The 27,676-nt window shown below is 44.5% G+C and overlaps 1 protein-coding gene across 1 annotated transcript in view; it reads left to right on the top strand.

The window, feature by feature from the left end:
• LOC144785337 (extracellular calcium-sensing receptor-like) overlaps positions 1 to 27,676 on the top strand; it is a 112,520-nt gene that overhangs the window by 59,471 nt on the left and 25,373 nt on the right. The window lies entirely within an intron of this gene.

Below are 27,676 nucleotides of genomic sequence, written 5' to 3'. Positions count from 1 at the left end.
ATCTGATGTTGACGAGCAGGAAGAAGACGTGTCAAACACTTCCCTTACACCCAGTACCCCTCTCAGCAGCACACCCAATGTGAGGCACACTAAGAGTGTTGGAGCGAGTGAGACACCAACGCACAAAAGTTCACCAGCGAGCAAAATTGGGTCAACGAAGTCATTATCAGCCCGTAAATGCTTGGTCCAGGCCAACATTAGAACAATGCTTACTTCAGACGTGCCATATGAACGCAACCACCCACTGACGCGTCTGTATAACACTAAGCTGGCTAAAATGCTAGCTGTGGACCTTCTACCTTTTTCTTTTGTAGAAGCGGTAGGTTTTCTTGAATTAGTTGCAACGCTCTGCCCTAAATGGAAGGTTCCGAGCCGGTTCTATTTTGCCAGAGTTGCGGTTCCAGCACTACATGAAGATGTGCTGCAGGCGATTGGGGCAGCTTTGCAGAAGAGTGCTGTTCACACAATACATCTGACAACAGACATGTGGACCAGTGGCCCAGGCGATGATTACATGTGCATCACTGCACACTGGGTCTCTTTTTCAGGTGTTATAGCAAAGCTAAACGCAGGTGTTGACCCGGACCAAGTTTTCAAAGCTGCTCGGAAACATGCAACACTAGCCATGTTTGCCTTGGAGAAAAGTCACACAGCAGAAAACCTTTTGGAAGAGTTTGACAAAAAGGTGTTGTCAATGCTATCCCCCCTAAAACGCAAGATTGGTTATGTTTCCACGGATAATGGCGCCAATGTAGTTAAGGCCATGTCACAGGGTCACCATGTTAGAGTGCCGTGTTTGGCGCACTGTATCAACCTGGTAGTTCAAAAATTCTTGAGTGATAAACAGAGTCCAGCGTTCGAGGTAATGGCCACCTGCCGCAAAATGTGCAACCATTTCAGCCATTCTTTTAAGGCCCGGAAGCATCTGCGGAGACTGCTACTTCAACGTGGAATGCCAGTGAAAGCACTCATCCAGGAGGTGGCAACACGTTGGAACTCAACCTTCTACATGCTTGAGCGTCTGCATGAGCAGTATACGGTACTCGATCACTATTTCTTGACAGAGGCTACATCTCAGAAGGAGGACCTGCGGATGAGTAAGGCGCAATGGGCCATAGTTAAAAGCCTGACAGACATGCTTCGTCCTTTTGAGTTCTTCACGCGTGCAGTCAGCCAGGAGGACTGTAATTTGGGAAAAGCTATCCCATTGTTGTGCATACTGGAGCACCAACTGATGGCGGTTTCTTCTGAGTTTGAAAAAGATGAAAAAAAAAAAAACCATTTCATTTTGTCTGAGAAATTATTACATCGCCTACGTGGTGATGAACGTCTTAAAAACATCAACTCAGATCAGCATTACATTTGTGCTACTATTCTGGATCCACGCTACAAAAAGGCGCTGGCAGACAACGCATTCTTTCCTTTCGCTGATGCAGATGTTCAAAAGTACAAACATTGGTTAGCCTGGTCAGCCAAGAGGTTTGAAAAAGAACGGCAGGTTATTGAAGGAGAAGCCAGTACATCAGCATCAGCAGGCCATCCGCAGTCACAAGAATCCACTTCTGCACCTGTGGCTGGGGCACAAGTGACCTCTCAGCCGTTAAAGACACCGGCAACTGGATCATCTGCACCACACACAATGACAACACTAACAGTGGCTGGGGAGGAGGATTGGCTAAGTTTGATGGGGTATGGTTCTCTAAAAAATGTCACAGGCACAGCAAAAAGTAAGCAAAGTGGAGGAACAGTTGATGACCTTGAGTCGATGGTGCAGGACTATCTGAATGACTCAACAGTGGTCTTTCTTAATGAGGAGCCATTGCAGTATTGGCATGGCAAAAAACAATTGTGGCCACAGCTCTACAACCTGGCTATAAACTATTTGTCTTGCCCACTCGCAAGTGTGTCTTCTGAACGTGTTTTCAGTGCTGCTGGTGGCATTGTAACTGCCAAACGGAGCCGCCTATCGCCCAAAAATGTGGAGCGGCTGACAATGATCAAGATGAATCAGCACCTCATACCACCAGATTACAAAGTGCGAGAAAGCACGCCACATGAAGACGATGAGGACAGCAACGTAGATGAGGGGATTTTTTCTCTGTTCGGTGCCACTGACCTCATCCAGCCTGAATTCGCAGAGTATGATGACGAAATCTTGTTCTTATTCCCTGACACCGAGCCCTGAAAATGAGACAATCAATCAAGAACTTTCTTTTTCGTCCTTATTCACTTTTATTCCTGTGTGCTTTGTGTCTCTCTTTCTTTGTTTTGCCCAGTTAATTTAATTCAAACTTTAATCACCTAATCCCAAAAACAAGACCATCATCAGAACTGTCTTCACTTGTTTGCTTATTGATTTGAAGGTGCCGCAGTCTACATTCCTCAGGTTCACAAGTTCTGAAGAACATGCTCCTCTATCCTCCTCCTCCAGACTGCGATTTCCCTCCAAGCAGAGTGCTGGATTACGCACAATGAAGAAAGACTCAGCACTTGTGGGGGTGTTGTACTTCTTTGCGGGTGAGTTGACGGTTTTGGGCCCATTGCTGTGAAGCTCTAATAATGGACAAAAGTGTTTTGGACCAAATATGAGGTGGAAATTTCTTGCCGTTTTTGCTGACTTGCTTGCCTTTGAGGTGCTCTTTGGCGGGGTTCCGGGGGTTTGTGTGTAATTTTTGGTGTCTGTCGAAGCACTGCTGCGACAGTCTAATCTTGATTGCATTTGCTTTTCAGGAAATCCGTGGTGGAAAACAGGAGTTATGATGATTGATGATGACCTAGCTGCACAGCGCGTTACTTTGGACCGAAGGCCGAGAGATATTGTAAGTATGAGATTTAGCTTTTTCGCTGTTTGGGGGTGTTGTCGGGTGTTTTTTTGCGGGTGGGTTGGCGCCGGCGGGTCTTGCCTGGGGCATTCCTGGGAAGGTCTAATACCGGATACAAGTGTTTTGGACAAAATCCATAAGGAACAGCCTTTTTTTTGCCATTTCTTCAGACATCTTGCTCAATGTAGCGTTTTGGGGGGCTTCCTGCTGTTCGTGGGTGGGTTGCGGCCGGGGTCTCTGTCGAAGCACTGCTGCGACAGTCTAATCTTGATTGCATTTGCTTTTCAGGAAATCCGTGGTGGAAAACAGGAGTTATGATGATTGATGATGATGACGACCTAGCTGCACAGCGCCGCGTTTGGACCGAAGGCCGAGAGACATTGTAAGTATGAGATTTAGCTTTTTCGCTGTTTGGTGGTGTTGTGTCGCGTGTTTTTTTGCGGGTGGGTTGGCGCCGGCGGGTCTTGCCTGGGGCATTCCTGGGAAGGTCTAATACCGGATACAAGTGTTTTGGACAAAATCCATAAGGAACAGCCTTTTTTTTGCCATTTCTTCAGACATCTTGCTCAATGTAGCGTTTTGGGGGGCTTCCTGCTGTTCGTGGGTGGGTTGCGGCCGGGGTCTCTGTCGAAGCACTGCTGCGACAGTCTAATCTTGATTGCATTTGCTTTTCAGGAAATCCGTGGTGGAAAACAGGAGTTATGATGATTGATGATGATGATGACGACCTAGCTGCACAGCGCCGCGTTTGGACCGAAGGCCGAGAGACATTGTAAGTATGAGATTTAGCTTTTTCGCTGTTTGGTGGTGTTGTGTCGGGTGTTTTTTTGCGGGTGGGTTGGCGGGTCTTGCCTGGGGCATTCCTGGGAAGGTCTAATACCGGCTAGAAGTTAGTTGGACAAAATCCATAAGGAAACACCAGTTTTGGCACTTTGTAAGTTAGGGTTCGTTAGGGTTAGCCCTAGCAGCAGGATTGCATGTGTTTAGGGGGGTTCTATTGCAACGCGGTTCTGTTGTTGTAGAGCACTGTTGGAGCGATGCTGGCTATGGATACTTTTGCTTGCAGGCAAGTGGTTTGAATACAATCCACGGTCTGTATTTGGGTCTACTGTTACTTTCAAAGTACGTTTTGTAACCATTTTTCTGCTAGGCATCGTTTTTGGAGATATGATTGGGTTCTTCTACATTTTTGCGACTGGCTTTAGTAAGGGTCTTGGTGGGAGCATTGCTGGGAAGGTCAAATTTTGTTCTAAAACACAGTAGTACAGCCACCTTGAGGGGAAAGATCCGCTATAATATTTTGGCCATACTTATTGATCCTTAAAAAGGTGACTCAGACAGAGCACGCATTTTCAAAAATATTGTACTGTCTATTAGGGAAATCAAAGTGTGACTTTTTGAACCACACAGCGTACATACCTTTTATTTATTTATCAGTGGTATTGTAATAGCACTTCCTGTTTTCCGTTCAATAATTACAGGCCGGGTTTCAGTCAACATCCGCCAGGCAGGCAGTGGACAGGGTGTCTCTTCTGTCAGTGGTCACCACCACATTGATGGACGAAGCGTCAGCTGGAATGGAGGAGTGCCGCCAATAAGAGGAATTGTTTGCTGCATGCAACTTACTTACCAATTTCAACAGGACAACTCCAACAACATACGCAATACAGATACAGTATCCATTGTTGTCTTTTATTCTATGAGTGTGACTGCATGTGCTTACCTTTACTTTGTAACCAAAGATTGTCTGTAAACTCTGTATCTTCAATTATTGTTTGTCCATGCTCTGCTTTTTTTTTCTTCTCTCAACAAAACCTACCCAAAAAGAAACCCCCATTCCCATCCATTTTACAAACCCTAACCCTCTTCCCCCGGGCTGTGTTGTTTTGCTTGATGTCTGACTAAAATGACATCAATAATTCCACACACTTGCTGGGGAGGATAAGGTGATAGCAGCAACAGGCTGGTGAAGGAATACGAGGATATCTTCTAGACTTACTCAGCTTCAGTACTATATCTTCTAGTAGTAGTAGCCAATGTCAAATAAATTCAACGCAAGTACTAGTTATACTTGCAATACTTTACCATTTGTTAGGCTACATTATGGCACTGTTCTAGTGTACTGTCACCTGCTATTTTCTCGATCGTACCGTAACCGTTGTAATGCTACAGTAAGGAGTACAAACAAGGTTTCGTTTTCTTTTTTTCCATAGGCATGCAACTGCCACTGTGTCACACCACTAGTAACACCGCAATGAGGAAATGTCACCCGCCCAGGAATGACAACGTTAATCCCCATTTCACCTGGAGCCAGCCCTGGGCCTAGCCCTAATTTCTAACACAAATTACAGGTAAGATAAGCGTTTGGTGGGAGGTAGTATAATGGAGTATTATTTCGGAGTAGACAAGAGTTTGACGGTTGTACTACTAAAGTCCTACGACTGTTCAGGAAAACAAAGTTACTGTTACACCCCCGCCCCCCACCCACCAGACTGAAAAGCAGTAAAAAACAGGTATGGTCAGATAAAGTAGTTGAAAAATATATTTATTTATCCCTAACAAAATAATCTCCCTCACCCACCCTAACCCCAACGATTGTCTCTGAAACGTCCCAAAACGATCCCAACTCCCAAATCCCACCCCCCAAAAGTCTATAAAAAAAGGGCAAGGGACACTCCACTACTGGAGGGTGCTGGTGCTGGTGCATGATGCGGCATGGGCATCATACTCCTTGCGGAGGGTGGCAAGCTCGGAGCGGAGGCCCTTAACCAAGGTCTTATACCTCAGGACCTCCTGCTCCAGGTTGGACATGCGGACTCGTAGGCGGTGTTGGCGTTCCTTGCAGCTCCTGTGGGGGGCAGCTGGTGTTTCGGGTGCTTGGCGGTGGCGGTCGGCTTTCTTAGCCCGGCTCGGTCCCGCTGGTTTAGTCACGGAGGAGGATGCAGTCGAAGATGTTGCCCCGCTCGACTGCGTGTCCTCCTCCTCCTCCAGGGCCACCAGCCGCCGATACTCGGCGACTGTGGCCTCCAGCCTCCGTTGCCGGGCCAATCTAGCCTGCTCCCTCCTTGTTGTTGATTTGGAAGGAGCAACTATATGAAGAAAGAAAGACATAGTCTGTAACCAATGCTCCTTATTAATAACACAAAGTGATTGAGCCGAAAGTTGGGTCACAGAGTACAAGTAGCAAATTAAAAGCACAGTACATAACTATTGAGGACAGTATCTATGTAACCCTCCCACTTCTGCATCCTTGCTCTAACAGTAGTGGTAGTTTAATGAACTAATTCTACGACCACTATGGACTTCCATTACAGTCGACTATGACAGTACACCAGTCTTATTCTTCTTCTTCTCTCTTGTTTAGGGAAATGGGTACGTTATCTTATGCAAGCCGGCAGAATGACATGGACACAGCACAGTGAAGTTGCACCCGAGAAAAAAAGTTGCACACCATGATGATGGAGACAGACTTGCGTTACTGTACCGGTCCAGTACATGCAGGTGGTGAAGCTATTACTTTTCTATTACGGGTGGCACTGAGAATACTCTGTTACAAGGGCTACTGCTTAATTAATTTACCTTTCACCCTACAGTGCAAATGAGTACTAGAAAAGGAAACTGAAGAAGCTAACTAATTTGATTATCTATCACTTCACATGGGACGTATTTAATGACAGATGAGATGACTTTAGGTGCTTTGCTTAATATTGAGTGAACACAGTGATACACCCACACATGAATGACGTACTACAAGTAAACTAAAGTTATTAAGAGAGGTACGGAGTGTCCACCGTAATAACCAGATATATGCTGTGAATGCAAACGCAATACAAAGTACTGCTACTATTCATGGTAGTATTGGACACATTTACAATTTCTTTTCCTTGCCTTCCCTGCACTGGGACGGACGTGCGGGTGCGGTGGTACATGCTCTTCAAGGTAACACTTACTTCACCTGGCGACCATCTACTCTCTCTAGATACACATTTGCTATGTAAGAGTCAGAGAATACCATGCTCCAGGCATCCATTCATTCAAAGTATACGCACACATACAGTTTCTGTTTCACCCACCCAGGCTGCTGTCCTTCCACCCATCCTTGCTTCATCATTGACCCAGCCATGCACCATACCATATTCTTTCCTTCCCAGCCACCTCTGGGTCCAAGCAAACACATATCGTTCTTCTTTGCCAGCCATCATACAAGTTCGCGTCCCACTTACTTACACCCTTCTTTCGCTTTTCGTTCATCCCATCCATCACGTTCGTCTAAGAACTTATTGGGATTCTTCTCACCAAAAACTTCACAGCTAAGTCGAAGTACATTTCGAGGAGGCTACTACCTGGTTGATTTGTAATTGTAATACACCCGTGCAGAAAGCACACTATGCAGTCTTCAATCTCAATAAGTAAGGAATATATAGCTTACCTGTTTCCGCCACCACCGTTTGATCCCCCACAGGAACGGCCACCAGCTCTTCTACCGCCGCATCCTCCCCAGAGGCCTCCGAGTCCAAGTCCAACACATCAGCCACCTCCGCGCTGGCCCCGTCACCAGATGTTACACCTACAAAGTACATTTAAGAAAGTTAGAATACACCACTCACTACTATATAATATTTGGTCTAGGAGAAATGTTAAAAAAACAGAATACAATGTAATAATTTGTGACTGTCTACTCCATAGTAAAAATGTCCCATTTTCCAGGGAAGGCTGTTGTCTTGCTGCACTTTTATGCACAACTGATGAATGCTTGCTTTTGATTTTTAACACGCACCACTTTTTCTCCTAACAGACAGAAGCTTGACTCCTGAGTCCTAAGAACACGACCAGGATCAAGTTCAAAGTAGGTGAGAGTTCGGCTCGACCACAAGAAATGTGTCCAATTAATCGTCAGCACTAACCACTTTTCCGTTTACAGTTAAATAGTTTTATGACAAAGTAGATTTCAATAAATGTGTTTACTTTTAATAAAGCTTTTACACTTAAATAGACTCTGTGGTTTTTGTTCCTCTAGACTAGAGTGGATGAGCTAAAGGTTTTGGAATTTTTGCAAGCATGAGTGCCTCTGACACTTCTTGACTGTGCTGTGACTCCGTACTACTCTCTTGTCCTGCGTACGATAATCTAGAGATCATTGGGGATCTATAATCGGTGACTTCGGGAGCTGAATGACTCTGCCACACTATCTAGTCAGTAAGGAGACAGTGCATAGAGGTATTGCTGAATATAATGGGAGTCCAATGGAATTGCCAAATGTCCAATCTTAGTTAGCTACACAGACAGACTAATAAGAATAGTCTAGTAATACCACAGGGAGTCATCATATTCGAGGCAGGATAAGAATTTATATCCAGTCTACAAGAAGATCAAAGACGATTTAGAAAAAATCGAATGAGGAACGCTAGGAAAAAATAGGTACTGTTTAGTAAAATGTAAACTTACTGGGGCCAGCAAAGGAGCCCTCGCCTGCCCGATCCTGGCCTGCATCCTCAGCACCCTCCTCCTGTGCCCTCTTGCCCTTGGGGGGAGCTGATGTACAACATGAAAGAAAGAAAAACCATAAAACATGGATGAGATTTTTCAACCAAATCAAACATTTCAAAAGAACAATAACAACATATTTTGGAAAAATAGCAAATAGATAGACAACTATTCCACGGGATCTATCTCATGTGGTATACTACGTTATTCGTATTGCCTGATTTGCGGAACGTTGACTTAGAAAGTTCCTATGTAACTCAATAAACAGACTACTAAAGAGGTTTGCCTAGGCCTGGCACTGCAGGCAGTAGTGCACAACACGTGACAGACAAAGTCCATCCTGCTTGCAGATCAGTGAATACTCAAACTATCAATCCACCCGCCACCACCGCCACTATTTCTTCTGATAGCCATGTGACTGTCTAAAGGAAGGACACTGGACTTCAGTCTGTTGGGGCTGATTTATAAGTCCCTTGCGGAAGTTGCGGCTGATTTTCCTCCATTGTTGCGTGCCTTTTCTGACGCAGCGGCAGAACAAAAGACTCGCCATGGTGTTGGTGCGGCGTATATATTAAAAAAAAAAACACATATGGGCATATGGGCGATGCATCACGTTGTAAAGCCCTGCGCCATCAGGGGGCGTTCCGGCGCAAGGGAGGGCGTACCTGCGCAGGAACGAATCCTAAAAGTGGCTGAGGGAAATCTACAAGATGTCAATCAGTCATTTTTATGACAATGATGCATGACTCAAACCCTGCGCGCTTGAAGCCGACGTACGGCTTGATGCAGCATTGGGGAGATAGGGTACCCCAGAGCATTGCTGGAGCTGCGCCATCGTTGGCACGCAACTCCAGCAATGCGCTGCCTTTACGGCACAGATGCGTAAGGCTTCTGTGACGTTTTGGGCCAATGGGTGGTGGTGGCATGGCACACAATTACTGCCGCATCCCTGCTACTTTGCAGGGATGCGCCGGTAATTGAAAATATGACCCTTACTGTCTAGCATTACGCAGTTCTTTTCTTTACAGTACACTGATACATAATTTCTCAGGCCAATGAAATGCTTCTGAACACAACATACAAAACAAAGAAGCATAGTAGCAAGCAAGGCTACTGAGAAGGAGAGCAGTGCACCTGAAAATGAAATGCATAGAAGATTTTGAAATATAATTTACCTCAATGTAATCGGCAGCATTATTGCTCTTGGTAAAGAACAAAGATTTGCAAATAACAGAGCAGGATAAAACAGAGTAGTAAATGTACTACTACTACTACTCACCAAGCCCGGGGACCTCTACGCCGAGCGCGTCCAGCAAGTCCCGCTCCCGGTCCATGACATCGGTCCAGCGGTGGGTGGCCTGGTTATATGTGCGCCGGACCCCAGAGATCTTGTACATGGCCCGGCACACCTTCTCCCACCGCTGGCGGCGCTCCCGGATGCCATAGCCGGTCGCGATCTTGCCGCCTCCCAGGATCGTCTTGGGGAGGCGGCGCTGGACATGGAAGATCAGTGCCGCCACTTCCTCCGCGCTAAAGATCTCCCTCGGGACCACTTGCTCCCCCCTTAAACGCCCGCACGGGAGCCGGGCACGGGGTGCGGGACCCTTCCCCTTCTCAGGGTGCTTCCCGGCTCCCTTTACCATGGTCTGGGCAGAAATAAACTTAAATGATAAAGAAGAAATAGAATAGTGAAGAAGAAAATAAAAGAGTTTAAAAAAGTAGTTTAAAAGTAACTAAAAGCTGCAGAAAACACAAAAATATAGAGCTAGAAAAATAGAGGGTTAGATAATAAGTAAAATTAGATCAAAAAAACTTCAAACAAGCAAAGGATGGCAGAGATTGAGAGAGGATAGAGAAAGCATGCCCAGAACCATAGCAATGAATGAGAAACAAGATGGCCGCGCCCGTTCACGACCGCGTGGGTAAGTTCGCGCGAGATTTTCCTTGCGAGTACGCGCGAACTTGTACTCGCGAGCAGCACACTTTGCGAGATTACACATAGCGGGCGGAAACGGAATTACGTCACGCCAACAAGATGGCCGCGCCCGTGTACGACCGATAGGGTAACTTGGCAAACGAATAGCTAGAAGCGCCTCGCGAACACGCGCAAGATCACGCGAACATACACGTCGCAACAAAAACAATTTTGTATTCGCACGTATTCGCGGCTTCCGAAATCGATCTCGCACGGATTCGCGCCCCAAATAACGCGCGAAATTGCAAAAAAAACGATTTTAGCTAAAATGAAAGCAATGAGCAGGTGCAAAAGTTCAAACTTAACATTAGTAACATTCAAGGTAGTGCTTCCTGATGGGCCCCTCCAGAGTTTGCAACAATTCTATGACCCTGCTATGACCCAAACAGCAGGCTCATAGAATAGCACCATAAAGGTCCTGTAAAAAAAAAATTTCACTGCAACAAAAAGCAAATTACAGATAAGGAAGGAAGCAGGTGCCAGCCAGACTGGAACTTTCAAAATTACTGACACATTAATGAAACACAAATTAATTGATGGCAGTTGAAGAAGGGCAGGTGTGCTAGCTTTTTTCAACCACCATAATCTACAGTAATAAATAAACCTAATAGGTGCCTGTGAGGATGTACTAGAGGGTGGCATGGGTGTCCCAGAGGGTGGCAGTGGTGAAACAGAGGGTGCTGTGAACCTGTGATGATAAACCAGACGTAGAAACAACATAGTCGCGGCCGTTGCAAGCCGAAAAGTAAGTTCGCAATTGCGAACTTGTCCCAAAATCGGCGCGAACACGCGCCAACACAAAAAACGGAAAAATCCGCAAGTCCGCTAGAGTTCGCGGATCTTCGCGGATTGCGAATCCGTAAATACGCAAGTTCGCGGATTGCCAATCCGCAAAATCCGCCCATGCTTAACTGGAAGTCCGGCGTGGGAAAGTCGCGTTCACAGTTTGTATTGCCAGTTCGAAGACTTCCGAACAGTCCGTAAGAGCAAAAAAGCCGCCTGTTGCAATTTTCTGTACCGGCGAGTATGCTCAATCTTGCACGTTTAACACAATACCCTTTTGATAACTACACCGGAAAGTGACATAGACAGGACTCACCCTTCGTGGAGCTTCAGGAGACTGCAGGCAAATCCACCTCGTATTTCCCAGGCTCCCAGCAAGCCGTATCGCACTCCCAGTGTCCGTATACCAAAGGGTTTCAGATCGAATTCATCAGCTCTTTCGTCTGTGGCAAGTTCGGAACGCGGTCAACCGGCGATCTTTTAATTACTCAGATCCACATCCTTTGCAACGCCGGGACACCAAGACAGCGGTGCAGTACAGGGGCAAAGGTCTCCCTGTGTAAATATTCAAGTCCACAATACGTAGCAGCGCTACGTTCTCGCACTCTCCTCGAGAATCCGGGGATCAAAGTTCACAACAAAGTTCGCTTTTCCAAATCCATTATTTATTCAGAATGCAGCATCGTATTGTGGACTTGAATATTTACACAGGGAGACCTTTGCCCCTGTACTGCACCGCTGTCTTCGTGTCCCGGCGTTGCAAAGGATGTGCAAAGGATGTGGATCTGAGTTGACCGGTTGACCGCGTTCCGAACTTGCCAAACTGAGGTGATGTCTCCCAGTGAATAGACCTAAGCTGAAGGATAGTCCTATGGAGTCAGTGTTATAAGGACAGCACAGTGGCGAAAGTAAGAAAAGGCAGGAAATATCCTTTGCAATAAGTATAATTATGAAATGACCCATGGAGCTTCAGGCGGTCGCCGAAACATTAGGAGAAACATTGGTGAGTCTGCTGTATGTTTTCACAATTGCAGTGACTGAGGCACAGACTAGACTAGATATGGGCCTTTGGTGGGTCCTGTGTGCCGTTGATGTTAGTGTACAGCGATTATTGCACATTGCTCCATTTAAATTCAAGTACCGCTGGGCGCACGCATTACTCAGTCTGTATTACTAAAGGGATGCACGCTGCATTACAGCCAAGAACCCTAGTGCACACATAAAGCCTGATAATTTGAGGAAAGCATACATCCCTAAATGCACTGGTTAAAGGCCATTTGCATATTTCATGGCACCCAGCACACAGTGACCAGCGGAGATGGTCACAAGATGTCTTGTACCAACGCTATCTACACGACCAAAAGTAGGTTGACCTAAACTTACCATTGGCACGTGACTTTATCAAAGGGGAGTAGGGTAGATGAAGGAAGTGGAGGTAAGGAGAGGAGGGGTGGGGTGGGCTGGGGACGGTGAGAGGAGGAGAAGAGAGGAGAGAAGAGGAGGAGAGTAGGAGAGGAGGGGAGGGGGAGGGGATGGGAGAGGAGAGGCAGAGAGGAAAGGAGGAAGGAAGAGAGAAAGTAGGATGGAAAGGCCAAGGACAGAAAAAAGGGCAGGTTGGGCAGAGAATGAAGGGAGAGATGGAGGAATTAAGGCACCCACTTCTACAGTCTTCAAATATTACCATTCTACATACTTTGGTAATTACTGTGTAGTAATACCTGTGTACCTGTCATTACAGATTTATGAAGCTCTGTGGTTATACTGAATAATCAGCTACCTATGTTATATGACATCTCTTTATTATTGCAATAATTGAACTTTCACAATTGCTTTATTAACCTTCCTGCTTTCTCAAGTTTGCTTGAAAATGCACCATTTTTTTTCTCTTTTTTCAAATGGTGGTTCGGGCGAGCGAGCGCAGCGAGCTCGCAACGGCGCAGTATGCCAATCATTTTACGCCCACCACTTTCAAATGTCACCAGCCGCCCCTGCAAATGGGCAGCTTGAAAAAATGGATGAATCCAGATCAGAGGAGATTTATGAACATAACAGCATTCATCCTCTGCATTCAAAAGACGTAAAAGGAGTTCACATGAGTACATGGGAAAAAAGTTTAGAAGCTCGCTGTTTTCCAGAACTGTTCCCCACTGGACAATGTGGACGATTTGATGACTGACCTGTACAGATACCAGCATCTGAATACTGGTTAACAAGAATGTACTCAAAAGATCCAAGATCTCGGCAGTGCATTCCCTATATATTTCACCTTCTTTATGAGAGGGATTTTTCTGGATTTTCATGTGCAGTGAACCATATAATGAAAACAGGACTTCATCTACAAAATCTTTCTACAAGAGTATTCATGGACGAAGGTCAAGGAAGGGATGAAAATTTGGAATGTGGCTTAATCAATTTGATTGTATGACAATGTGGCACCATTGTATATTGGTATCACCATCATGGTGAACTCAAATGCATGTTAAGAAACCAGTTCAAGGGGTGGAGAGCGCACCAGACACGCCCCAACGAAATTACCTCTTAGCATGATGGTACATGAAGTTCATTATTTCTCGCTCCATTCAAAGTGTTCGTAGCCAGTGCTGTATTATCAGTTTCAGTTCGTATCCCTAGACACGTGTTTCGTGATCCTTCACTCATCAGTAGGGAAAAAGCAAAGTTCATAGGTTGTAGTGCGTGCTGCCTTGTCTCTCAGGACCAGTTCCACTCACAGCATGAAGGTGCAGGCTCCCGAGCTCGTCAGCTCACAAAATTTAAACAGTTCAAGGGGTGGAGAGCATGTTAAGAAACCTACGTACACCTACTTGGTTTCTAGCACTCAGTTGTGCTGAGCATGCGTGGGATGACCTGCTTGAATTCTTGTGTGAAGCAAATTCAAATATGAAGAACATCGAAGTCAAGACAGCTGGAAAACATTGTTCCTTGGATCCCCCACAGTTTGCAGATGTTTTAACCATAGGCTTCAAGCTATTATGTCTTTTATCTGGAACAAAACAAATCCACCTCTTGGAGAAGTAATTGATTTCTTTTGGCAAAAAGAGTACCAAGCTAGAGGTGCTCCTCATATACATATGCTATTATGGATAAAGGATGCACCAGAATTTGGGACAGCTATTTATGAGGCTGTACTTACTGTCTTTCATCGAACAGTATGTCAAATGTGCGATCCCAAAGGATGGTGTTGAAAACAGCTTGAAAGAACAGGTTTTACGTATTCAAAGTCATAGATGTGGAAATACTGCAGTTGAAATGACAGATGCAAAGGTAAATCTTATACAAAATGTTAATTCAAATTCCCACAACCTGTCATTTCACAAGGAAGAGTAAATAGCTTCTTCTCAGCAGTAACACTTACAATAAGTCGGAAATCACCCCAAAACACATACAACCTATGGAGAACAGAAACTTCAAAGTATATTAATGGCTATAATCCAGTCATTTTTGAAAATATGGAATGCGAATATGGATATTCAGTTTGTTGTAGACAATTCAATTGTTGTTGCTCGTTACGTCACATAATACATTATAAAATCAGAGAAGTCAGATATGATAGAGATGTGGGAGGAGATTTCTGCGGAAAAGATTCTCAGCAAGAACTTTTACTTTGGAACTATTTGAGACTCTACACCTATTTGTACTATTCGTTTATCTGATTGTCTATTTGTATTATTGGTTCAGCTGATTGACTATGCTCCCTCATGTACCTATCCTATTTTGCTACTCATTTATTACCTACAACTATTCTTTGCTCAAAAGTCTGTTAATCACTCTCTTGTTTTCTTACCCCTTGTTTTTGTAAAGCGCTCTGATATCTGCAAAGATCTTGTTTGGCGCTATATAAAACTTTCAAAATAAATAAATAAGATGTTTTCCCATAGAGAGATAGGAACCTATGAGTGCTCAGATCAGTTGAGCTCGGCCAATTTGTTCTCAAAGTCAAGAGAAATTGTTTGGGCAAGCCTAGGTCTAGCCAGCACACGAAACTGAGTGTTGAAGTATTTTTCAGCAATTCACTACTTAGCAGAGTTTCAGCCCGAAAGTACTGATATTGTCAACACAAATATGTTGGATACATACTAACCAAGAAGGAGTGTGTGCCTGTATAAAGTACTTCAACACTACAGGTATAAAAGGAAAGTAACAGAAAACACACATGAAGAAACATATGCAGTAATTCCATGGAACAGATGTTTGGTCAAACATGCCATAGGAAATCTTAATACCTATGGAAAACTCAGCTACCAAACTCTGGATAAGAGAGAATTCTTCTATTTAGGACTTCTCCAACTCTTCAAGCCTTGATGTGCTGAAACAGAATTACTTGGAGATTATGATTGCTATGAAGATTCTTTCGACGCTATAGAAGACAGTATTCAGAGTTCAGTCTTTCCTATCTATTTGAAAATGTTAAATGATGAGATTAAACAAGAAGAAATCATTGCAGCTGAAATATCTAAAGATAGTTCACAAAGTCTATACCATTGACTCAAGGCGCGGGCGGAGAGCTCCTCTCCGCCCGCGGAGTGTGCGGGGATTTTCCTACTCAGCATTTCGTGGAGAATGTGGAGTAGGCAAATCTCTGCACACTCTGCAGTGGAGTGGAGTTGCCCAGCCCCCACCCCCATCTATAAAGACTTACCTTGACTGCAGCGTCCCCGGGCTGCCGCCCTCCTCTTCCTCGGCATCTCAGGCTTATCTGCACATGCGCCTGCGTATGCACATTCCTTGCGAGAAATGTGCGGGTGCATGCGCAGGTGCAGATCACCCTGAGATGGTGACGAAGAGGAGGATGGCAGCCCGGGGACGCCACAGTCAAGGTGAGTCTTTATTCTTTTACCTCTAATGTATTTTTAATTCATTCTTAATGGGGGGGTGGAGGCGGGTGGCGGAGCGGAGTTCCATGCAGTTTTATCCCAACTCCGTGGACCTCCGCATAGTCACGCTCCACCAGTTCCGCCCAGGGTTAATTGACTCATGATCCTCTTGGCCTACCAATTATTCAGATTTAAGCAGAAATAGCCATGAACGAGGTGGAAACTACAATGGAACAAGCAAGACAAAATACTATTGATTTTGAGCAGTTAGGACAATTAAACTCTGAACAGAAAGAAATATTTATGTAAATAAAGAAGAAAATACAAAATAGATGTATCCAGGAGAAGAGAGAATGTCAATGCTCATCATTTAAACCTATTCTATTATAAGTCAGTGGTCATGCTGGAACTGGAAAAAGTTTCTTAAAATTCTTACCAGTTATCTACTCAGTACTTGAAGGATCAAATTTATCTTAGGTAGTAACAGCACCAACTTGATTATTAGCACAGAACATTAAAATAATTACTCTACATTGGCTACTTAAGTGATCCACTGAACGAAATAATAAACTGGAATACCAGATATTGTCTGGAGAAGCTTGCCATGAAGTGTCATGAATATTGAAGAAACCGAAGCTGTTAATTATTCATGAGGTGAGCATAGTCTCAAACGTAATGCTTGCCTTTGTACACTTGAGAATGCAACAGATTTAAAAAATATAGTATGACGTGCTGTTTGGAGGAAAGCATTTAATTGTGTTTGGAGACCTACTGCAACTTACTCCTGTGAAAGGACAACCTATTTTAACACACTTGTATATGATGAAACAAGGAATTATTTGGGAAGCATTGGCAATGCAAATATTTGGCTGAAGTTTGAATAGAAGGAACTAGTGAAGAATATGCATCAGCATCTGATGTGGAATATAGAGATATTCTAAAGGACATTGGAATAGGAGTTTTGACAAAAGATAGTAAACAAGAATTGGAAAGTTGACTAATCAAGAAACATTTTTTGTCTCAAAACAAACCTCCACAACTAATTTATAATTTCACTGCAGAAGACAAGTCTATAGTTTTTTAATGCCTACACTATAAGTGTGTTCCAACTTTAATGAAGAACTTCTAAAATTGGAAAAACAGCGGATTTTGGTGATTACAGCTATAGATGAAATGGAATACCAGGGGGTAACAATACTACAAACTGAAAAACTGCAAAGAAAATTAGATTATTTGTAAAAGTCTGTATCAAAACCTGTAGGTTTAGAAAAGTGTTTGTGTGTGTAAAAACTGTCACGTAATTGTGTGACACAATTTGAATGTAGAGGAAGGATTACTAAATGGTGCTATGGGAAAGGGTATTGGTTTTGTTAATTTTCCAAACATGGATCATATAGAATTCTTGGTTGTACATTTTGATCAGATTGATGGAGTAAAGCAGATTGGGTGTTGTGTTGTACGTTTTTTGCTTGTATAGGACTTGAATGTTCAATGACAGCAGTTTCCAGTGTCCCTAGCTCATGCTGTAACTATCCACAAATCTCAAGGTGTAAGTATAGACTGAGCTTTTGTGAATATTAGTAGTAGTTGTTAGAAAGGCGACCCCGGGGGAGGCAGAAGATGTCTGACTGACCACCCCTAGGTCCGCCTCTCCGTCGAGAAGTAGCCGAGCGTTATCGAGAGGCCTCCTGAGTGAGGGCCCTCTCCTAGGATCGTACAGCAGAGTAATCACAACACTACAAACGGACACCACACAGGAGGTCAAGTTCTCAAGCTTTTATAAATGATAAAGGTTGCGGGTTCTTGGCAGTATATACAGGCGGATCGAGGGATCCGTAAAGTCTCGAAAAAGGGGGGTAAGGTAGCAGGACAGTCTAGCTTCTGGGCGGAGGAAGGGATACCCTGCGCACAGCTCTCAATCCTCGAGCTGGGGGGTTCCGAGAGGTTCGAGCCGCGGCAGCGCCAGCAGGCTTACAAGGTGGTTCAGCGAGGTAGGCCGCGGCAGCACCAGCAGGCTCTCAGATGGTTCCGCAAGGTAGGCCGCGGCAGCGCCAGCAGGCTCTCAGATGGTTCAGCAAGGTAGGCCGCGGCAGCGCCAGCAGGCTCTCAGATGGTTCCGCAAGGTAGGCCGCGGCAACGCCAGCAGGCTCTCAGATGGTTCAGCAAGGTAGGCCGCGGCAGCGCCAGCAGGCTCTCAGATGGTTCAGCATGGTAGGCCACGGCAGCGCCAGCAGGCTCTCAGATGGTTTAGCAAGGTAGGCCGCGGCAGCGCCAGCAGGCTCTCAGAAGGACGTCGGGTTCCAGGAAGGATGAGTTCGTCTGGTGTTGGCCGTGACAGCGTCAGCAGGGCTTCCAGTCCAGGATACAACTGGCGTCCTACTCCGGGGCTGGCCCAGATATAGGACGGAGGTCCTTTGATGTCCGGACCCTCTCGCCTGGGGGTCAGAGGGGCCGGGATGATGGTGTCCAGACACCCAGCAGGGGGGTGGAGCCAGCGCCCAGGGAGGCCGGAGGGCGATCGATACCAGGCGTCCGGGGACGGCTGGAGGGCCATCGAAACTCCTCTCCCTCCGGGATCTGTCGAGTGGCCACTCGACCACCTGGGTGGATCTTGGTGCCTCGATGTCGGGGCTTCGCTGGGGCCTGGGCCTAGGCCGAGGCCACATGGTCGTGACGTGGGGGACCCAAGATGGAGTCGGGCACGGCCTCGTGCATAGGTCGTGATGGGCCTACGCTGGAGCTAGGCCGGTGATGGGGATCCGGGATGGTAGCCGGATCCGTGGTGTTGGGACGTGCAGGGTCGGGCCAAAGGGGCCGCCCGAGGCCCGGAGGAGGGCTGATGTCGTCCTGGGCCCGGCATGCGGGAGGGGTAGGACCACGCCATGAGGCCGGGTCCAACAGTAGTGTGTTTAAAGTAGGAATGGCATGTTGAATTGTCTCAAGTAAGAAAATTGTCTGGTTTGTACTTGATGGAATTTAATGAGAAAAACAAGCTAGTGCGGACGGAAGTTGTGTAAGACAGTACAATTGGTTAAGAAGTCTGTATGCTCCTTATTTAGGTGAATATCCTATTTATGAGAAACATATGATATGTCCAAAACGGAAGCATACAAAACAATCAACTGAAGTCCAAGAAATGAAAGGAAACCAGAACAAGCTACAAGATGCTAAAAATAGAAAAGTGAAAACTGAGGGAAATATTGTAGGACACCCGTTGGAAAATAGTTCAGGTATCAACTGCTATAAAAATGTGGTTCTCAATGTAGTGTTTGATGTACCACATCTTGTTAATGATAAAGCAAATGTGAAAAAAGGTACTGTTCTGCACTGTACCATTAATCGAACGTTTACTCAATGTCAGAAGTTTAATACATTCTACTTCAAGCAGTCAAGATCTTTTGGATAGATGTAGTGGATCAGTAATATTTAGTCTTAACATACAACAAGATGCACAAGAAATTATAATGGCCAAGCTTAGAGTTTTAGAAGAAGAGGAAGTAAATATTGATTACTACTGAAGTAAATACTGAGCGAATCATATACTTAACCCTACCAGATTGCAAAACACTGTCTTTTGACAAATTGATTAAAAGAGCAAATCAAAAATAGACCTGCCCAAATTGTAGATCAGAGGTAATGTCTACTTGCAAATACAAAGAAGTGGAGGATACCTCATATTAATGCTACAATGATGTAGACCAGATGGATTAAAATTAGAAACTGAAATTACAAACTTCAAAGCAGGACAAATATCAATTTCTGAAAGAACTCACACAGCAGTGGCTAATATTTTTAATTAAGGTGCTAATATAACATCTGGACACTACTCTATCTTTTTAAAGAGTAAAAGTGGATAGACGGATTGCAGTGATGGCAACCTAAACACCTTAAATTCAAAGCTAAATTGACTTCCAAACTATGACATGTTACCTCTTTTTCTTCAACCAAAGCTTCAAGGACATCATTCAGCCTGTTGGGGTGATCTACTTAAAAACCTACTATATAACAGTCCTTTTATATTCTGCAAAGGAGTTCATATAACATTTGTATATAAAACTATGTAATTACATTTTAAAACTGGAACAACAGAACAAACTTATAGAAACCCTCAATTAAAATCAAAAATGCCTTTGGAAATACAACATGTTTATATTCCAACCTTCAAGCAAACTTCTATGTACTATTTGTTTTGAGAAAAAATGAATGTATTGTACTATATTAGAATGGATAATTACTGTGTTGCACATCATTCGGTCTAGTAGGTGTAATATTTTGAAAACCATCTTCAGAAATCAGGTATGGTATACATTTATTCATAGTTTCCTACCAGGTAGAACAATAAATAATTTTTTTTCAGATCCATTTATTTTTACTACTGTAGTAAATATAAGTGAAACTGCTCACTAGCAAATTGCAGTGAGTGTAAAGCATAGTAACAAATATTTACAAAGATGTACTGTGGACTTCTGTTAGAAGATTATTCTACCATGTATGGTGAACTAGTATGATATCTGAGAACAGTAAAAAAGGGAAAGTTATATTGTTATCACATTATAATACAGTGTTGTAGTTTAAGAAGAATGTATTTTTATAATGCTATGTTTTGAAAATTACATACTAAAGTATTTGTATCTAATTTCGTTTTTAATAGCGGCTACAATTCAACATTCTAAGATAATTGAAAACACATTTTTAATCATAAATGTATTAATTAGAAATGTCTACACCTTAAAAGTATAAAGCTGATCTTCTCCCACATATAAATCATCTGTAAGGTAGGTATCACGTATGTGAATATATTATATGTACAACTTTCAGTGACCTATATGCACACATACAGGCCAATATGCTGAATTATACATCCGCTCTCTCACCCTCATTTGCATCTTATATATGCATGTTCAAATGCAGAGTTCACTAATCCACCTCCAGTTTCAGAAGTATCTAAACATTCACTGACACACACAGATTAAAATCACATCTGTCTACTAGAAATGAAGGCAGATGCACACAAATTTATATTATGCAACACTAAGTAACAGACCCAGCAAAGAATTCATCCCACCGCTTAGATATACATTTACAGATGCATACAGTCACAAAGAGAGCCACTGATGTACCAGCAAAGTGAGTTCGATATGGGAACACACTCCCAGATAGAGACTGAGTCATCAACTCAAATATCTAACAAAGAGCTCAAACTACCAACTCAGACATCCAGAGAAGTAGACCTTTTAACATGTCTGACGCTGGCTACACAATGACTTCTCTATTCAGTTCTACTGTAGGCCGACTTCATATTTAAAACACCTTTACAAGCCTTAACCTACTCTTCTTCCACATATAACTCTTCCCTAAAATAGGTAGTAGGTAGGCCATAAAGTACTCTCCTATCTACATGCACAGTAACAAGTCAATATACTGACTTATACGTCTACTCTCCCACTCTCATCTGCATCTTATATAAGCACGTGCAAAAATAGAGAGCCATTGAGACAACCCCACAAACTGTGTTACAAGCTTCTAAACATACACGTACGTGCACAGACTCAACTTGTATGTATCTAGCACTAATGTAGGCAGGGACACACTCAGTTAAAAAACCCAATAGTGACTAATACACATAAGAGCCAATCCATGCTGCCCCTTACATATACATTTACAGACGGATACACTAACAAACAGAGCCGGCAATGCACCAAGAAACCTAATTAGATATAGAAAAATACCCCACATAGGTACTCACACACTCATTCACATATCTAGAAAAGAACTGACACTACCACGCCACTCATTCAGAAAAGTAGGCCTTTCAACATGTCTCAGCCTTGACACCCAGCCCCACCTCTTACAGTGCCAAGACGCCCTCAGGCAGGAGTTCACGGTCTACAAATTACATTTACATTACATTACATTACATGTGAGGCTCTGCGTCCAGTTATACGACTAAGCCCACTTCACTTTTAAAACACCTTCAGAAATTTTAACTTGTTATTCTACCACATATAACTCGCCTCTAAGGTAGTCTGTACCTAGACCATAGAGTATGCACCTATCTGCAGAAAAACGAACACATGTAGTTTGAAGTTGCAATCAGCTACATACACATTTACAGGCCCTTATGCTCAGTTATACATCCACTCTCCCACCTTAAGTTCAATCTCATATAACTACATACAAAAGGAGACAGCCACTAATACACCGACTGAGACAGTGTCAGAAGCATCTGTATGTATGTAGCACTGATGATATATATATAGATATATAGATATATATATGTATATATATATATATTTACAGACCTATACAGTCTCAAATACTGCCAGACATGTACCAAGAAACGTATTTACCCATGCAAAGACACTGCCACATTAGGACTGTCACACTTATTCACATATCTACCAAAGAACTAACACTGCCAAGTTACCTATCCAAGGAAGAAGCTGATTAATCATGTCTAAGGATGCAAAAACACAAGTCAACAGCAGATGACCAAGGTTTAGCACATTAACTTCCTCTGTTTCTTATATTGTTGTGGTGATACCGCTCTCCACATCCACTGCCAAGGATGTCTATTTATCGCAAGAAACTATCAAAATTTGAGAGGAGCACTCAATAATGTGATTAACAGACAAATGTTTATGAATTAATATGGATCTTCCGTTCCTTCTTTATTCGTTTCTTTATTTCTTTTCTTTACAAAATGCAGAGGCACAGCCAACGCGTTTCATTCCCTTTTTTATGTGCCTTGGGAATTTCGTCAGGGCAATAATTACATCGTCTCAATCCCATATTTGAAGGGAAAGGCTCACCGTAGGCGCAGACGAATAGTTATCAAATACCGACTGTCCAATACCTTCATAAAAGGTGATATCCCAGAGAGAAATCCAAGTCCGTTCCTCCGTGTGTGGGAATGGGTAGTGCTTGTAAACAAGGCAAACAAGAGTTCTTAACCCCAGAGGACTATGGTAAGTCCTGTTTGCCGAGGGTTCCTTATGTGGATGTAAGCGCAATGTCGGGTAGCGTCTGTGTAAAATGCCGAGGGTAGTATAAAGTACTACCGTGATACCTTTAGTAGGGTTCACAGCACCGACAGTTCCTTCGTCCGTGTTCGGGAAAATAATCATCCTGTCTAAGGCCTGGAACATTTGAGCTTGTGCATTCGGTTCTACTACTAGTCCGACTAGGCATTTAAATACCTCTTCCCAAGCTTTAACCTGCTCTTCTACTACCTATAAATCACCACTAAGGTAGGCTGTAGCTAGGCCATAGGGCACTATCCTACGTGCATGAGACCTAACACACTTAGTTAGACATTTCAGTGAGCTATATGTGCATTTACACGCCTCTGTGCTGACTTATACTTTTAGTGTTTCACATTTAGTTGAATCTTATGTAAGCACATTTGAAAGGGGAGAGCTACTAATACAACCTCATAGTGTTACAAGCACATAAACTTTCAGTCACGTGCATACACACAACTCCTTTATATCTAGCACTAATGGAGGCAGTGAGACATTCGCTTAAATAACCCATTATTGACTGACACACCCAAAAGACAATCCATGCCAGCCCTTACATAAAGATTTGCATAGCCATACACTCACAAACAGAGTCAGTGATGTACTAAGAAACGTTCTTACATATAAAAAGAGAGCCCCACATAGGCTTTGACACACTCCTTCAGATATCTAGTAAAGAACTGACACTACCAAGTGAACCACCAGAGATGTTGGATCTAGCCCTGATCTTTTGACTGGGTGAGAGTATTCTGCTTAATTCAGAGACTCTGTCCCTCACCACCCCTTGTTGTAAATATTTTTGTCCACCCTAAGCGTGGAAGAGTATACTCAGACTTGAGTCCCTTGCTCATTGCACCATCAGGATTCAAGCAAGCCGGGCCGAAGACGGCTGTAATGCCAGAAACCGGTCCCCGGAAGCTTGTTTCCTTCCCAGTGAAAGAATTGGCTTTTGTAGTCTGGTCTGCCCTGTTCCCATGATGCACTGGGCCAGGGACAGACTAATTTGCATACAGCCAGGTTCTGAAACTGGGATGGTGCAATGAGCTAAAAAACGGTGTTGGATCTAGCCCTGATCTTTTGACTGGGTGAGAGTATTCTGCTTAATTCAGAGACTCTGTCCCTCACCACCCCTTGTTGTAAATATTTTTGTCCACCCTAAGCGTGGAAGGGTATACTCAGACATGAGTCCCTTGCTCATTGCACCATCAGGATTCAAGCAAGCCGGGCCGAAGACGGCTGTAATGCCAGAAACCGGTCCCCGGAAGCTTGTTTCCTTCCCAGTGAAAGAATTGGCTTTTGTAGTCTGGTCTGCCCTGTTCCCATGATGCACTGGGCCAGGGACAGACTAATTTGCATACAGCCAGGTTCTGAAACTGGGATGGTGCAATGAGCTAAAAAACGGTGTTGGATCTAGCCCTGATCTTTTGACTGGGTGAGAGTATTCTGCTTAATTCAGAGACTCTGTCCCTCACCACCCCTTGTTGTAAATATTTTTGTCCACCCTAAGCGTGGAAGGGTATACTCAGACATGAGTCCCTTGCTCATTGCACCATCAGGATTCAAGCAAGCCGGGCCGAAGACGGCTGTAATGCCAGAAACCGGTCCCCGGAAGCTTGTTTCCTTCCCAGTGAAAGAATTGGCTTTTGTAGTCTGGTCTGCCCTGTTCCCATGATGCACTGGGCCAGGGACAGACTAATTTGCATACAGCCAGGTTCTGAAACTGGGATGGTGCAATGAGCTAAAAAACGGTGTTGGATCTAGCCCTGATCTTTTGACTGGGTGAGAGTATTCTGCTTAATTCAGAGACTCTGTCCCTCACCACCCCTTGTTGTAAATATTTTTGTCCACCCTAAGCGTGGAAGGGTATACTCAGACATGAGTCCCTTGCTCATTGCACCATCAGGATTCAAGCAAGCCGGGCCGAAGACGGCTGTAATGCCAGAAACCGGTCCCCGGAAGCTTGTTTCCTTCCCAGTGAAAGAATTGGCTTTTGTAGTCTGGTCTGCCCTGTTCCCATGATGCACTGGGCCAGGGACAGACTAATTTGCATACAGCCAGGTTCTGAAACTGGGATGGTGCAATGAGCTAAAAAACGGTGTTGGATCTAGCCCTGATCTTTTGACTGGGTGAGAGTATTCTGCTTAATTCAGAGACTCTGTCCCTCACCACCCCTTGTTGTAAATATTTTTGTCCACCCTAAGCGTGGAAGGGTATACTCAGACATGAGTCCCTTGCTCATTGCACCATCAGGATTCAAGCAAGCCGGGCCGAAGACGGCTGTAATGCCAGAAACCGGTCCCCGGAAGCTTGTTTCCTTCCCAGTGAAAGAATTGGCTTTTGTAGTCTGGTCTGCCCTGTTCCCATGATGCACTGGGCCAGGGACAGACTAATTTGCATACAGCCAGGTTCTGAAACTGGGATGGTGCAATGAGCTAAAAAACGGTGTTGGATCTAGCCCTGATCTTTTGACTGGGTGAGAGTATTCTGCTTAATTCAGAGACTCTGTCCCTCACCACCCCTTGTTGTAAATATTTTTGTCCACCCTAAGCGTGGAAGGGTATACTCAGACATGAGTCCCTTGCTCATTGCACCATCAGGATTCAAGCAAGCCGGGCCGAAGACGGCTGTAATGCCAGAAACCGGTCCCCGGAAGCTTGTTTCCTTCCCAGTGAAAGAATTGGCTTTTGTAGTCTGGTCTGCCCTGTTCCCATGATGCACTGGGCCAGGGACAGACTAATTTGCATACAGCCAGGTTCTGAAACTGGGATGGTGCAATGAGCTAAAAAACGGTGTTGGATCTAGCCCTGATCTTTTGACTGGGTGAGAGTATTCTGCTTAATTCAGAGACTCTGTCCCTCACCACCCCTTGTTGTAAATATTTTCCACCAGAGATGTAGCCCTTTAAACATGTCTGAGGCGTGGTACAGTTGAGACTGTGCAGTCACTTCTACTGCTAGGCCGGCTTGGTATTTTCACAAGCTTTAACCTGCTGTTTTACCACATATAACTCACCCCTAATGTAGGTTGTAACTGGGGCATAGGGTACACTCCTATGTGCTTAAAAGCTAACACATGTAGTTAGATGTTTCAGTGAGCTATATGCGTACTTACAGGCACCTGTGGTGACATACTTTCAGTGTCCCACATTGAGTGGAACCTCAGGTAAGTACATACAAAAGGGGAGAGCTACTAATACATCCTCTCAGACAGTGTTACATGCATGTAAACTTTCAATTACATGCACAGACACAACTCCTGAAACGCGCTTGGCGTAAAGACCTTTGGCTGTGAAGGGTTGATTGTGCACGTCTGTAACCGGCAGTAAACTATGAAGCAAGACTTACCTGTGTGGTGCTTCCTTCTTTGGGGCAACCCGTCGTTTGGCTATGTAGCAGCCAGTCACTGCTGCAGAAGTGCCCCGCCATGATTGTTGGTCCAGGGGTGAGAGAGTGAGACAAGCACCAGTGCAACGGGAGGTATTCCGCGCTGTCGGCGGAAAAATGCAGCTGTTGCTGGTCGAAGCCTGACACCACCCCACTGGAGTAAATTTCAGTTAAAAAAAACATTTATAAAGAGACGTACTCATTAGAGGTTATTTAAAGTAAACTACAAGGACCAGAGGACTGTGCGGGCCACGCCCACTGTGGCAAGATACATTTAAATGAAGGACTAAGAATTGCCTCAGATGGAATTGAAACTCCTTTGAGAAAGGGAAAGAATCCTGAAACGCGTTTGGCGTAAAGTCCTTTGGCTGTGAAGGGTCGATTGTGCACGTCTGTAACTGGCAGTAAACTATGGAGCAAGACTTACCTGTGTGGGGCTTCCTTCTTTGGGGCAACCAGTCGTTGATTGGATATATATGTGTGTATATATATATATATATATATATATATATATATATATATATATATATATATATATATATATATATATATATCCAAACAAACAGGAGTCCCTTGAGGAGAGATGCCACACGGAGAACGGAGACGGGCTGGTGCCCTTACAGGGGGGAGACCGGCTTCAGAGCTCAGCGAGGCGGCCACAAAGCGGGGCAGGTCCCCTCTTGGACTTTCAGCAATTATATGGGGCTTGATTAAGACTGTAAGAGCAAGCACCCACATGGGATTACTATGGAGTGAACTACATCACCCACAATGCCACAAGATGGCCACACCCACTGGGGGCGGGTGTTTGAATCTACAAAGCACACTCCACGCAGCGCTTACAGTCTATATGCCCAACACGCCACTGAGGAAAGGTTGATCCTGAAACGCGTCTGGCGTTTATTGAATTGAATGCTGCTCCTTGATGTTATCTGCTGGCAGGTTGTCCTCCAAATAAAGCGAGCTGAAATAATCTCCGTGTGGCATCTCTCCTCAAGGGACTCCTGTTTGTTTGGATTTAGAGCGGCCTTCCCGGTCGCGGAGAGAAACCCACTGCCTTTGCAGGTCGGCGGCAGCATCACTGCGTGCTGCAGCGTTTACGAACGGAGACGGGCTGGTGCCCTTACAGGGGGGAGACCGGCTTCAGAGCTCAGCGAGGCGGCCACAAAGCGGGGCAGGTCCCCTCTTGGACTTTCAGCAATTATATGGGGCTTGATTAAGACTGTAAGAGCAAGCACCCACATGGGATTACTATGGAGTGAACTACATCACCCACAATGCCACAAGATGGCCACACCCACTGGGGGCGGGTGTTTGAATCTACAAAGCACACTCCACGCAGCGCTTACAGTCTATATGCCCAACACGCCACTGA

This window comes from Lissotriton helveticus, chromosome 10 (genome assembly GCF_964261635.1).
Source record: "Lissotriton helveticus chromosome 10, aLisHel1.1, whole genome shotgun sequence".
NCBI classification, from domain to species: Eukaryota; Metazoa; Chordata; class Amphibia; order Caudata; family Salamandridae; genus Lissotriton; species Lissotriton helveticus.
The sequence above is the reverse complement of the archived record's forward strand: the minus strand, read 5'-3'. Positions and strand labels throughout refer to the sequence as shown.